The sequence below is a fragment of the Aythya marila genome, assembly GCF_965140915.1.
Source record: "Aythya marila genome assembly, chromosome: 18".
Classification (NCBI taxonomy): Eukaryota; Metazoa; Chordata; class Aves; order Anseriformes; family Anatidae; genus Aythya; species Aythya marila.
The window spans coordinates 6087619-6102784 of record NC_139059.1 but is presented as its reverse complement, the minus strand read 5'-3'; the positions used below and the strand labels follow the sequence as shown (position 1 = coordinate 6102784).

Below are 15166 nucleotides of genomic sequence, written 5' to 3'. Positions count from 1 at the left end.
AATAATCACCTCGCCACTTGCCCAGGCATAACATGCAGTTGTGGTTTTCATGGTACAGAAGAAATGTGAGGATCCAGCTGCGGCTAAAATCAGTTAACAAAATGGGCAAATTAGCAATCCCAGAGCCCTTGGAGTCTGTTCTCAAGGCCAGAGAAGGAACCAAGAAGTCAGGTGGAGCTACAGAAGCTGGGCCAGAGCAGCAAGCACCGGCTCAGGCAGGTGACAGATGTCTCATTTCTGACATCTCACAGTCCTCCCTATGGCGGGGGGATATACCCTTTGCTATGCGATCAAAAGAAAATTAAGTCTTGGCAAAAGCATGATAACTTTATGGATTTAGTCTGGAAGGAGCTCAGCAGAGATGCATAGGAGCTGACTGCAGTATTTCAAAGTCTTTCTAGAAGCCACAGGATGAAATCTTCTGTGGTGCTGCAGGCAGCATGTCACCAGCTCCAGGTCTCCAAACTTCACTGTAATGCTGTCTCCACGATATTCACGCAGAAGAGGATGACTGGAGGGAAGGGCAGTCTCCATTCTCAGCCCCCTTGCTTGTCTTGGGTTGTGGTGCACGCTCCATGTTGTTTTAATGTAGTTCCTAGTATTTAATGCATTTTTATTGCTTTCTCTAATAACACCAAGTGAGCACTAGGAGCCAAACTAAACAAGCCATGCCAATAAGCCACATGTTTCACTTCAACCAGCAAAGTGGATGCCTCTTCCCCTCTTCCAGCCTGGCTGTGGAAGTCGAGGCCCTCACTGCGCCTCAGGGCACAGGAAGCGATGGCTGCTGCGGTGTGGGGGAGGCAGAGCCGGGGCAGCAGCCCTGCCGCGGGTGCAGAAGTGGCCTCGTGCCCCCGTGTGCCCCCTCCAGCTCCCCGCATGCGCCAGACTTGTTGGTCTCGAGGTGGAAGTCTGATGTGGAGAGAGGCTGGCTGCTCGCGGGCTGTGATGTGGCAGCTCGTCTCATGGGCTTTATCAAGTTGGGTCTTGTTTTTGTGAGGCCATAAGCACCTCTAAATCCTTTACCATCAGTGGAGGCTGGAGTTCACGTTCTGCATCGCTGAAAGCCTTTCCATGAAATTAAAAAAACAACCCCAAACCTCCTCCCCTGGTGCTGATCAGTGGTGTGGTGTTGACGTAAGTGTACTGGAGTTTCACTTACAGCAGCTGGGTAGCTGGCACTTTTATAGGCTTTTTAGACTTTTTTTTTTTTAAATTCTCTGTCTTTTGCAAAATATTCCTGAAGTTTTTTTTATTATTTTTATTCTTTCTGTTTGCTTTTCCCCTACAAACCCTAGCCTTCATGTCTGTCCTCTTAGCGCTGCTTCCTGTTGTTCTCTGTGATCTCCCTTGTTCCATCTTCTCTTCTCTGGTTTCCTCCCTTTCATTTTACCCTTTTCTTTTTTTTGCTCAGACTGGCTCAGCCCGTCCTCCCAAAGAGGAAGCGTATCTGTTTCATTGCCCTGTCTCCATTTCCCTCCCAGCCCCACAGCTGTTCCCATTCCTACAGGCCCCTCTCCTGCTCAGAGCACCGTCCGCGTCCAGCCCCTTTCCTCCATCACTGGAGGTCAACAACAGAGAAAACAGAAAATGAACCAGGAGGGGAATATTACAGCCAAGAATGATTGTTCTGCGAGATGCCAAGTATTGTCTCACCAGCGTTAGCCTGGACCGCTTTCATCTGGCTGGATGGGCTGAACCCACCATCTCCAGCACTGACACGCTGCGTGCGATGTTTCATGCCACACAATCTGTCATTGAGGAATTTTAGCCTTTCACACTGCCCAAGCCTGAAAGCTGTGAACTCCTCAGTGAGGATGTGGTGAGGTGTGAATGTTTGCTTTGTTTCCAAGTTCCCCTTTTCCCCCCGTGTGCTGCACTTCAGCAGCAAAGCAGCAGGCACCTGTAGCTGCAGCTCTCTGTGCGTTGGCCCATGTAATTACGCATTTTCTAGTTGTGCTCAGTCAAAAGCAATCATGGAGCTACAATTTCAGCTGGGACAGAAACTAATCAATCTAACAAGTTGGCTCGTGCGCAATTACAGCAGATACATTCTGCTGCTAATTTGTTCTGCCACCCCTTCGCCCTCCTGCATGGAATACGCTGTGGGGACAAATGAACCCAGAGCGCAGCTCGTCTGCGTTACCCGTCTGCCTGTTCTGCTGGGGTGAGTGAAAGGCCCAGCTTAAAGGTGAGAAGGGGTTTTTCACTCTGGAGGGAACTGGGCTGCATTTGGGCTGCAGTCTGCATATCTGCCTCAGATACTGCATGGCCCCTGCCTCAGGCATCTTTTTCAGAATTAGGGAATGATCAAATCTGGAAGGAGAACAAGCACACGTGGATCTGCCAGCAAGTAAGTGAAAACCTAATACAGCCCAAAGCCACTTCACGTGCAGCCCACTCAGTGGCACCGAGCCCCCAGAACCGCTGTTTCACTTGCTCCCTGACTGCAGTCACATCTCCTACCCCTTCCCCTTGCCTCTCCTTGTAACCCCTGACTGAGGCTTTGCCTTGCTCAGCAACAAAGCAAATGTCTTCAAAAACATCTTTGCCCTGATACAGCGGGAGGCTGTGACTGATAGTCACGGCTGGGGAACGAGTGCAGCAGCAGTGCTGAGCTGTCTGTGCCATTATTGTTCTCTGCTGCAAACTGGAAGCGACCGAGAGGACAGCACAGCCTGTAACGACCCCCCTGGGACCTGCATGAACCTTCAGCGTTGCAGGATATGCACAGTAGTCAAGGCTGGCAGTTTTTTCCTTGAAGAGAATGACAAAATCCCTCATCTGAATTTGGTCTCACTATCTGGCACTTTCACAGCGATTACTTGCTGGCGGCTGACACTTAAAACAGTGGGTTTTAAAAACCCGAGTAAGGAAATGGGAGTGGAACACGTCAACTTCCAGGGCAAACGCAGGATGTGTTGGAAAAAAAGAACGATATGGTGATCGCCTCCAGGTCAGTCCTGCTAAGTTTGACTCTCATGGGGATAGTTAAACAACCTCTTAAAGGGTTCTTCTTGTTAGGGTTTGTTACAGAGCAGTCAGAGGGCATTTCCCCTGCAAGCAGTGATCGCTCTCCCAGGGGCGCTCTCCCTGTACCTGATGCAGACAGCAGCACTCCGGGACCTCCCAGTGTAGCAAATGCCACAGAGGGCAACTTTGAAGTGGCCATCAGCATTTCCAGGGGCAGGTATGTATGGAAGTGCGATGAAGAAAAAGTCAGAGAATGCTCTTAGTTTGCATTACCGCTTGGAAATGTAGAATTATTGAATTCAAGAAAAAGTTTGAGTTGCACAACACAAACAGTCCTCTTCTGAATATGTGTAATGATACTCTGGCAAGCTCAACAGCCCATAAAAATGCCCACTCTGCTTATAGTATTTAATTGTTTCAGCCCTCGATAAATCATCTGTTACAGCCTGTTGTACATTTTAAAGCATTTCTTGCTAATGGATTTTCACAATGTGGTTTAAGGGATGTTGTTATTAATAAATGTAACTGCACTGAATAGTAACCTGATAAAGATGAAAGAGACATTTATGAATTCCACTTCCCTTCCAGCTGCTGCTAGGAATATTCCCTCCTTCAAAATACATTGTATTTAGTCTTGATTTCTTTTTTGTTAAAACCAGACTGCTATATTCTGACTTTATAAAGAGAATATTAGTGGAGTTGAACCAGTTGTGAACTCATCTGTGGTGGTAAAAATCCAGTTCTTCTCAGCATATTGGAGACATTTCCTCACTGTGAGGGAAAACAGGGCTGGCCCAGGTATCCCATGCAGATATTCTTAGAACTAGTGTGTAAGTTTAAAGGCATTGGCACTTTTTTTTTTCTTTTTTAAAATATGATTAATGGATCTTAATATTGATGGAAACATGAAAAGAAAATAATTTGTCCATGCTAGATAACCGATTTCTGCTAATGGACTGTTCTCCATTACGTTATCATTACAATGCCTTCGTTGTATATAAATTAGAGACTCAGGTTCAGTACCAAACAGTGTGTGATTGGCTCCAGTTAACCAGGAAATGTGGAATGGCTAAAGGCTGGTATCTACCACAAAAATGGCTTGAAAGGGAAGGGAAGGGAAGGGAAGGGAAGGGAAGGGAAGGGAAGGGAAGGGAAGGGAAGGGAAGGGAAGGGAAGGGAAGGGAAGGGAAGGAGAAGAGAAGAGAAGAGAAGAGAAGAGAAGAGAAGAGAAGAGAAGAGAAGAGAAGAGAAGAGAAGAGAAGAGAAGAGAAGAGAAGAGAAGAGAAGAGAAGAGAAGAGAAGAGAAGAGAAGAGAAGAGAAGAGAAGAGAAGAGAAGAGAAGAGAAGAGAAGAGAGAAGAGAAGAGAGGAAAGGAAAAGAAGAAAAGAAAAGAAAAGAAAAGAAAAGAAAAGAAAAGAAAAGAAAAGAAAAGAAAAGAAAAGAAAAGAAAAGAAAAGAAAAGAAAAGAAAGAAACGAAAAGAAAAAAGGTTTTTATTAGAAGAGAGCTTAGCTTTATAAGGATCTGATCCATGTAGAGATTGATGTCTTTAACATAGGAGACAGGTATTAATCACAGGAAAGAATTTGTTTTCACAACTAGCAGAAAGCTGGTTCTCTTGACTAATAAGGAAAAAAAAAAAAAAAAAAGATTTTCTGGATTGAGCTTCTAGTTAAAGATGGTGAGGTCTGCATGCAGAAATAGAAAGGACCAAAAGGCAGCCTGAAGCTGGAGGGTGCTGAGAGACAAGGGCCTTGCTCCTGCCACTCAGTTCCCTGCAATGTGACATGGTACAGCCACTTCTCTTTTCCATGGAGCTCTTCTACCTCTCACTTTCTGTGAATATTCTTTGTTAGCTCTTTTCAAGGGCTGAGACTTCCTTGTACCTTGTGTTAGTACTGCATGTAGCTTCTCCAGATGCTATGGTAATACCTTCAGAACTGATAGGCAGTCTACCACCCAGCTCATTCTCTCAACTCATTCTTTTATGAAGCTGCACATCCTTGTGAATAGGCTGCTAAGGGATTTATAGATAAAGCAGTAGCATGGATCTGCCTCTGATCTTTAATATAAATCAGGGATAAATTCAATGAAATTCAGCAGGAATACAACGGGTATTTCTTGCAGAGGAACTGAGACATTCTGTTCAGAATACAAGAACACCACTACTTACAATAAAGTTTATAATATAAGACAAGAAAACGGTGTGATACCGTGGCTGCCAGCACCTTGCACTAGACTTCTCCCTTGAGGTGACTGTATTACCTTATAATCAGTCAGTTTTTCTGGACTACATTCTTTGCATAGTAGGCTATAAATAATCATTATTGATATTGCAAGGAGGCTGTGAGTTCCTGAATATCCTGAATAACCGTGACAAATTTCTTAATGTGTCAGTTACTGATACAATGCATCTGTTTTTGTAATTATTTTAATTATGTTTTATACACAAAGGAAAGAATACAATTTTTTTTTTTTTCTAGATTCATGGGCTAATTGGAGGACAGCCCACCTGTGGCCATCTCTGTGTATGTAAATCCTTTGTCTGGACTTACGTGATACTTGGTGGTAAGCATTTGTTTGTAGTTTAGCAGTGTAAGACCCCAGCCCCTACATACTCTCTGAAGACAACACCGATATGTTACCAGCATCCCAGGGGACACATCTTACTACTGGAGGAAGACTCTCAGCAATGAAAATGCAGTTTTATCCTTCTCAAAGTGCCCCTTTCCAAAGTCAGCCAAGCATCCAGAAGCACTTACTCTGAGTGATATGTCATTAATATTCTGCTAACTTGCTAAGCACGAGACAGACTCAGTCTTCCCAGAGGTTTCATTCTCTACCATGTCCAAGGGTTGCTACCTCCATATCTTTTGGCCCAGCCATGCCCTTACAGACATCCAGAGCCTGACAAGCTGCAATTTCATAGAAGCCAACAGACTTAAAAGATAAGGTATTGATATAAGAGAGAGATGAGTCAGGCCTGTGGGCAGAGTCCCATTGATTTCAGTGAAAACAGACAGGGTTGTGGTCACTGTCACATAGGTCCTGAGAGCAGACTGCATTAATGTCTGTTTTCAGGTGCCCAGCTCAATCACTGTGCTACGGGGAGGGAGCGCAGCTACCTGAGGTTGGGTGCTGAGTGCTGCTGGGTGGTCCAAAACAGACATTGCCAAAGTGAGCTTATTTCCTCTTGCAGATACAGTCCAAAGAGCTCATGAGGCAGTCTGCGCGCCTCCTCTGCCTCTCCCAAAAGGAATGCAGGTCTTGACCACACACACAGCTGATACAGGACCTTGACCTTGAACTTTGTGCCTTGGACATCAGCTTTGTGAGCCCATAGACAACCCTTCTGCAGCTGCGTCAGGCCACACACAGTCACAAGTCTCTGCTGGGAGGTGACAGGCACAAAGCTGGCACTGGCTCTGTGAATACTTCTCTGCAAAGTCAAACAGGTGAGTGTTCTCCACTGGTGGCCAAAGTGCTTTTGTTTGCCTTAACTCTAGCCTTGAACAGGAGAGGTGTGTGTGTGCAGCTGGCACTGGTCTCAGGAGGCAGGGATCACCTGCAGCTCCTCCTAAGCTCGTTCACACAGTGTAAAAATTGTTCTGATGTTCTGGCTCTCCAGTAGCCAAAAGGGCTGTGGAGTCAGTGCAGCAGCAGAGTGAACTGGTGTCTTTCTGATCTGGTATCACTGATAGGCTGTGTTTCGCTCTCCTGAGCTCCATTTATAATACCAGCTAGAAAGGCTTTCCAGGACAAATGGAAATGTGCCCTTGGGCCTGTAATTATGTACACAAACAAGCCTCAGGCATGCAGGATCTGGCCTATTTGACCAGTGTGCTATGTGCTTCTGAGGATGCTCTGCTGCCTTTTCACTAGAAAGTAAAAACAGTTTTATGCCCAACAAGTGATAGGTTTCCTCCAACCCTGCCTTTTTTTTTCCTTTCTTTGGGCTCCTCTGCTGCCTTCTGCTGCAAAGGGGGAGCAAAGGGGTGGTGCCGCCTGTGGGTTTTAATTGGACACCATCCCTTTAATGTGGAGTTGTGTTTTTCTTTCAAGGCCAAAAATAAATGCTAGTGAAGGAATAAACAGAAGTGAAAAGAAGGCTTGGACACTTGGAAGACAAGACTACTTTGTGCCTCCCAAAGCCATAAGCCTGTTCACAAGGAGGTTACTCTTTCAGAAAACCCCAAGTCCTGTGACGCTGCCCAGGTCAGTAGGTGCCCAGCAGAGCAGGGGGCATTCCAGGCAGACATGCCTTGGGAAAGGGATATCTCTGCTCTCCTTGGAAGAGAGGAGAGGGAAGGAGAGAAATTTACTTTGCTCTGCCACTTCATCTCTTTCTACAGGGTTTGAACATGCACCAGTTTGTCAGCAGAAGACAGCTTTCATCTGTCTCAGATGGACGTGGCCTTAGTGCTGTGGTTGCATCACTTGCAGACTGACTTGGGAAGCGGGCAGTGCCGCTGCCTTCTGCAGCTGAGGACGCAGGTAAGGTGAGGACACGTCCACATGCAGGGTCCCAGAGCGCTTCTCAAGGGAGCGGGGAAAGTGAGTGGGTGGCTACGTAGGCAACTACTAAAGTTCAACTCCCCCTTTCAGTGCCCTACGTGGCAGTAAGGCCAGGATTTTAAACGCTTTGCATTCTTCAAGTGTCTTGTGGACAGGGCTCCTCTCTTCTTGTGTCAGCCTCATACCAGCAGCCCGAGCTAGGCCTTTGCTACTTGCCTTGGCTGCAGTCAGGGTGCTCAGCAGTGCGGATGGGCTTTGCTGTCTGCAGGACCCAGACAGAATTCAAAGCAAGCAGCCTGGTGCAGACACCTTGTTTTCCGGTAAGCAAAGTTAAACTGCTGCAGCGATCCTAGTGGGGTTAGGGAGCTTTAGACTTTACTTTAAAGACTTAACTAAATCTTCACTGGGCGCAATACCTTTTGAAATGTGACCTTTAGGCTCTTTACGTCTCAGCTGTTGTAGAATGAAAACCCCAGTTAATACTGAGAAGTGTTAAGGTGATACAGAGTCTCTCTCACACACAAAGGGAAGTGCAGTTCTCTTTCTGTCTCTAAAGCACCAAGTTGTGAGTCAGCCAAAGCCTCTGAAGACTGGTTAAGAAACAGGAGCTTTTACAGGCACCTCATTAGGGCTGAATCTTCAGCACGGTCTGTAGTCACACACCAAAACATAGTCATCTCAAAAAGGGCAAATGTTGGGAAATTAAGGGAACTAATTAGTGGAATCAACTGCACTGAATAGCTTATGAGTTGAATGTGAAACTGGATTCCAAAACTAGCTGAAACACGCAGGACAAACCCTGAAGGGAAACACTCCAAACCCAGTGGGATAAATAACCAGCCCCAAACACACGGGGGGAGTTAACTGACAGCAGGCAGGGAGAGGGCAGAAGGTCTGATTGGCAAGAGGGAATTCGGTTCACATGCAGCCAGGGACTGAAATCAGATGTCTGGAGGGGAACCGCTACAGGGAACGACCATCTGCTCTGCTCTTTGATGGAGCCCATCACTCCTGCCACGGGGCTGACTAAGCAGCTTACCCAGCAGCTGCTGTTCCAGGGACACGCGTGGTCCGGCAGTTCAGGACCTGCTTTAGGAGTTACTCTGTCGGTGCCACACGGGCGGCATCAGAGAAGAGTGGTGGAGCAGAAGACTGGAGGCAGTATTTGCCTCAGTCATCCGATTTTAATTTGCTGAGGTCAGGAAATATAGGGGTAGAATGAAAAATGTCAGAAGTAAAATTGTGAACTAGACTTTGAAAAGGAAATTAGAACAGATGGCACAAAGTTTCAGCTAGAGAAATAAAAAAGAGGAGAAATGTGGTCACTATGTAGTAGTGAGAATGGGGTTGAGATTAGACCAGTCTGCATATGGTCTAAAAATGAATTAAAAACACTTTGTTTACTTTTTCAGTAGAGATTATCATATTGAGCAGCAGGGCAAAGACAGGATTTCTAGTGGGAACATACATCAGGGAATGAAAATTGTCACATGCAAGATGGAAGGAAAACCTTAAAGAATTCAGTGTACTCAGATGAAGGTGCACTGGCAGATTTCCATCCCAGGATTTGGAAAGAACTGGCACATTAAATGAGTTCAGCTTAACCTGATACTTCTCTTTGATGACTGCTTTTTTTTTCTAGACAAATGAAATACAGGTGATTTACTCTATCCAGCCTTGAGTGAAGAATCTGATATTATACCACAGGGGAAATTACTAGTTGAAGTTGAGAAGATGGGGATTAGTGTGGATGGTGAACACAAAACTGCTAAAGCTCTGAGGGAAGGGGAGCTCCGAGGAGAGGGGAAATGCCGGACAGAGGCAGTTAATAAGTGGAACTCCTCAAAGGTCAGTGTTGAGCTCAGCCTTGCTTGTTTCATTAATGACTCTGGCACAGCAGCAGGAATGTAGTAAAGAAATCTGCTCAGGACACAGGCTTTCTTAATACAAAGGAGGATCAGAACATCAATCAGCAATAACTGAATGACAGAATTTATCTGAAATAGAATAGAGAAAGTATAAAGATATGCAATTAGAAATTAATAACTAGAATATCACATTACTGACTTGAAAATGACAAAAGTAGGGTGGTGTTAAAAAAACACAGTGAATTACTCGCTCCCAGGGATAACTGTGAACCACCAATCTGATATGGAAAGGCAAACACAATCCTAGAAGATACAGGTTCACTCATGTTCAGGGAAGATTAGCAGGTACAGAGAAGGGCATTGAGGATGATCAGAGGGTTTAGAACAAGAGAAGACTAGAAGAGTTTCATTTGTTTAGTTTCTCAAAACAAAGACTAGAGGAGATAGGATTGTTTTCAGTAAATACATCTGATAGGTAAAGATCAGAGAAAAAAGAGAATTGTTTAAACTAAATTATGATGCTGGCACAAGAACAAATGATATTAAGGCTGAAAATTTTAAATGAAGTGCTGGAGTAGCCTGCCAAAAAGCATGATATAATGTAATTGACTGTAATAGTGGGCGACTGGATCGGTAATCCAGAGCCCTGTGTTCCTAAACTTCTTTTTGGGAAAGGAGTCAGTCATGGTGGTTAAATGCAGGGAATTAAAAGGAACATCTCAGAACACCACCACAAATGTGTTCCCAGTGATGGAGCAGTGTGGTGACTGAGACTCGCATGGCACCTACCAAGTAGTGATCTCTTTCTTAGTAGGAAAACTAGGCTGAAATGTGTGCAGTGATGTGCTAGATGTATGCCACTAAAACAGTTTGCTGCGAGTTTGAGCTCTTGCTTTTTATCCCCAAATGTGACCATCTTTCACCTCCAAAGCTTGTCTACGTGGTTGAAAGCACATCTCCACGATTTGCTGTCCTGACACCGGCGGTCATTGCCTTGCCTCCATGCAGCCTCGGCGGCTGTCCCCGGGGAGCTGGAAGCAGGCGACACGCTCAGCTCCCTGCTCTGTCCCCTGGCCCTCTCTTTATCATGTCTTCTTTGTCAAAAGGCCTGGACAAGGGATAATGTTGTACATCTTCAAAGAGAAACATGCGGACAACAAAGTTTTGGCAAAGTGTGTACTTCTAAATGAGACTTGTTGAGGGATACATGCCACAGTAATGCCCGTGTGGCTCTCCCGACCTCGGGGCACTGAGCCTTGATGCCTGGGCCCCTCAGGAGGGCTGCGAGCAACAGCTGGGGCCAGCGGCCAGGGCCAGGGGTTCTCAGGGCTGCCCTGCTCTCAGTCCAGGCCTAGGCTGCGAGCCCCACGCTACTTATGAGAGCAAGGCTGGAAATAGGGGGAAAAAAGGAGGCCAACACTGAAGCTTTTTATTTCAACGGCTAAAGCGAGGGCCTTCCCTCTTTCTCCCCGAATGGGAACTGGCAAACTCAGCTCTTTAATGGTACAAGCTCATCTCAGCCTTGCCTATAAATAGATAAATGAGATTCCTCCTGTCCCAGTGAGTAATTCTGACATCCTCCCTTTGCCTTGCAGAGAGCTGAGTCACAGGCACTCTGCACTCCAGTGCCTGCATTACTTACATGGTCTCAAAGGAAATTTTAACACATCCAATGAATCATCAGGGATTGGATCATGTTTAAAGTTATATTCCATTGGCATTTCCCTTCTATTGTAGCAAGTCTGCCAACACTTAAAACTTTAGCTAATCTGGACTCAAAATGCGTTGAGGAAATAGCATGTTGACATATACAGCTACCAATACAAATAATTTTAAAAGTCCTCCTAAATCTGCATCAATAAGCAAACAACCCTTAGTGAATTCCTTTAGCACTTTGGACATGCTAATTTTGTCAGACTTCTTCTTTGGTTTGTAGCTGCTTATTTAAAGGAACTCAAAGTTTGAAATGTTTTAATATTCAGTCTTTAGGCCCCTAATTTAATCTCCTGCAGGTTTCCTGCCAAAATATTATTTGCACTGAGATGTAGCTTGCAGCCCCATGCTCATTCTCTCACGGAGACGCACACATTCCTGTTCTTACCCATGATAAAAATAAAATGCCTGCAAAGCAGAGACAAAACCAGAGTGGTGTTAAGTACATAACCCAGGGCATTAATATGCTGGCTGTACAAGGCATGGAGCTTCAGCCTGAAGCAGTATCTCCTGCTGGGGCATTTTCACTTGTTGCCCTTCTTTCTCCCATGTGGTAAAGGGTAGTTTGATCAGTTTAGAGGCAACACAGCATCTGAAGTCAGTGTGTCTCTCTCTGCCTCAGAAAACATCTGGAAGAGTGGAAAATTCTCCAGCAGATTTTGGGAACTGTGAAACAAATATAAAAATATTTCTCTCTGTTGGTTTTCTGGCTTGCTTTTCTGCATCTTAGAACTGGTTGGGACATTTCACTCATTATTACCAGACTCTCAGTTTCAATGAACAAGAAATGCTAACATTTGCTGCTTTGCTGCTATGGTTTAGTATTCTGAGACCTAAAACCTGGCTTGCTCTTTTGATAACCCTAGGAAATCTGTGTCTTATTTAAATAACATTTTTCTAGTACCTTTTCATCAAGCAATTCTCCGCCTGTGCATAGATCGTTAACAAGCGTTTGTTCAACACATTCCAGCATGAGCTGCAGTCTCTCCATGAGATACTGTGTCTTCTGCATTGGTTTATTTATCAGCCCAGCACAGCCTCGGTTGCCAGTTTTCTGCCAGCTGTTACTATATGATAATATTGGGAAAAAAAAATCAGTTTTGGCTCTGTCACTGGAATTGGATGTAATTCAGCTACCTGATGACAAATGATGATTTGTTTAACAGCATAAACTGTAATATTTTTATAGCTGATAGTTTTCACCCTACTCTGCAGCTGGAAAGAAAAAAATAATGAGGAATTCCCAGAAGTTTCTCACTTTAAACTAAGTTTTCCTATAGTGTTGCCTTGTTTCTGCGCAGGAAAAGCCATCCTTACTGGGTGAATTGGTGGTGTCAGCACGACGCTGGACAAGGGCGGGTACATGAACTGGCAACACTCAGCTTCCCGGTTGGCCTCCTTCCGGCAGCAGCAAACCTCACTGGATGGTCAGGCCGCAGAGATGCTCAAGGACACGACAGAGGCCTGAAAACAAGCCAGTGTTTCTGTAAAGCATTAATCACCCTGTGCGGGGCCAGGGGTGGGAACGGGGAGAGGGTGCACTCTGCCTCGGCATGCACATGTTTTCTATCTAAGCTTTGTTTCAGATGGATCTTTCCCACTAGCTCATCCTTCTTTAACACCTTGTACTCATTTATTACGAGGCTGTTTAGCAGCACAAATCAATTAAGTACCGCAGAAACCCACAGAGACAGACAGAGGTTCCTATCTCTGGTTCAGCCAGGGTGGGAGGCACGCAGAGGTTAAGCCCGTGCTCCTTGCCACACAGCGAGCGAGGGTGGAGCACGACGCAGCCCCCAGCTCACCTCCTGCCTTTCAGCCTCCCCCAGCACCCTCCGTGCCACACCGAGCCCCACTCAGGTACTGCTGAAGCAAGAGGGCCTCAGGGCTCGGCCCCATGTTTGCTGCAGCCCCTTGCTGGGCTGTGGGAGCTGTCAGCCCTCCAGCTGTGCCCACGGACACAGGGCTCCCAGCAGAGAGAACGGGGCAGCCAGAAGGCTTTGCCTTCCCAGCCCTGCTGCAGCTTCTTCAGCCCCCCAGGATAAGTCCTGTGCGGGACACAGCTGGGGGCACATCACAGCCCTGAGACGTGGCAACTGTACGAGGGCCCTGCCCTCAAACAAGCAGGTGGCCAGAGGTACGGCCTTGCTTCCGTGCACCCGTGGCCAGCTTTACCGTGCTGAGGGCTGCTGGGGCTTCACAAGTGAGGTGTGTTCCTCCGAGGCCTGGCTGAGCCAGTCCTGAGGTGCCCAGCTCTGCTGTAATGGGATATAGTAGGGTCTGGGCCTCTGTTGTCACCTCTGCATCCTGCAGGATTCTTCATCAGGATATTGCCAGGGTCCTACTAAGGAAAGCCACTGTTCAATGGTGCAGCTAGTACCTGGGCAGGGGGTTGTGCAGGGCTTTAGGACATAGCACAGTCACAGAAGGTGAACAAGCAGTCAGAAAAAAAAATTAAAGAAAGAAAAGTGACTTTAGTGACTTTAAAATAATTGTTTAGGTCTTGTTCCAACTGCAGCTTAGTGTGCAGGACTCAGCACCCACTGTAATGTCTTCAGGCCATGCTCCCGATGCCTGCTCTGGTTCAGGTTGGTTTAGAGTTACTTGTATGTACCACACACTTCAGAAATAGGAGATAATGATTCAAGCCACATGACATAGAGGATCCACAACATAAAGGAAAATAAGAACTAACCAACCAATTCTTGCTCATGCCTTTAAAACGTGCTCAGCCAAACTGTACTTCGTGAATATCTCTAAGGAGGGCCAGATTCTGTAGGACATGTCCTCAGATCACAGAAAGCAACCATTAATCATTAGTGTGTCTTGGTCCCCGGCTATTTTAATCACTGTTGAACTACTCATGCAGTTCCCACTCCTAAAAATGGTATTTGACTCCAATGCACATGATTTCCTTTGGCTTCCTTTCCCCAATTAAGAGCAAGCCTTAACTACTTGGAAGTGCAAGCACTGGAATCCATGGATTTGCTTCTCATCTGTCATGGAGCAAAAGCGTGGTACTACAAGTAGCATCTGTGCTGCCAGACATAAACATCAGCATATATTGGAACTGGCCAGCACAGTACGAAGCCGTAACAGCTCTTGTTCCTACAGGCTGATGGCCAAACCCTGTCCTGTGTATTGGAGCACTGGAAGTGTCTTTGGGCCCTGCTATATTGTTAGTCCATTTCTGTTCCACTTTATTAAGTAATGATTAAAAGTGCTTCTTGTATATGCGGGCACTAATTATGGCACGTCAGTTTGTTGTGGGAGAAGTGGATGAACATGGAGTACATTTGTAAACTGCAGGCTGTAGAAACCAATAAATCTTTCTTCAGTTTTTCCCTTTAAAAGTGTTCAGCCAAAGTCACAGGAAGTTTAAGGGAAAAACAAATTGCTCATCCATAAATTCAGGACCACAGTGAAGCTTTGTAATGCTCAGCTTCTCTCATGAGGCTGATGAGCAGCCTGAGCAGTCTGGGGGTGTGCAGAGAAAACTTCATTGCCTTCCCTTAATTGCAGACTAATAAATGAATTGTGTCCATCTCCATGGGTTTACCTGATTTATAAACTGGATTGCCACAGTTCTGAATTTCTCTGCTTTCACTCCTTGTATGTAAACATGCTCCTGTTGGGCTTGGAGAAAGAACCGTCTGTGCATACAGAGCGCAGGGGAGGTTTATAGGAGGATCAACTTAAATAACAGGTAAAGTTTTGCAGGTGCACTGCTCATGAAGGATTCCTCCAGTATTTGTCACACCACATCAGGTCAATGGTACAATGACAAACAGTGGGAGGACTATCAGTGATTAAAATATGGGATTTAACACATAACTACTGACAGTGCTATTTACCTGGAAAACCATTAATTGTTTTTTTTTTTTATATCCTTTCCAGCCAGGAAAGAGCACGTATATTTAAAAAAAAAAAAAAAAGCTGCATATAATGCAGCATCAGCCTCAGTAATGAGGAATTTCTGCATGGTTTTCTGGCTCAGAAGACAAAATCCTGCTAAAATGCCACAGGAAAGTTTTCAAACTTGATGTTGCAGAGAAAGGCATGTACACAAGTCATACTATCTGAAATCAGCTGATGAGC

The 15166-nt window shown here is 45.6% G+C and overlaps 2 long non-coding RNA genes across 2 annotated transcripts; both read left to right on the top strand.

Moving 5' to 3' along the window:
- The first annotated feature begins 923 nt into the window (after positions 1-923).
- LOC309885217 lies at positions 924-6346 on the top strand. Its single transcript, XR_014318743.1, has 3 exons — positions 924-3190; positions 5456-5540; positions 6172-6346. It is a non-coding gene; the product is annotated as an uncharacterized lncRNA (long non-coding RNA).
- Positions 6347-7038: 692 nt separating this feature from the next.
- Positions 7039-12530, top strand: LOC309885218. Its single transcript, XR_014318744.1, has 3 exons — positions 7039-7187; positions 7325-7466; positions 12370-12530. It is a non-coding gene; the product is annotated as an uncharacterized lncRNA (long non-coding RNA).
- Positions 12531-15166: the final 2636 nt, after the last annotated feature.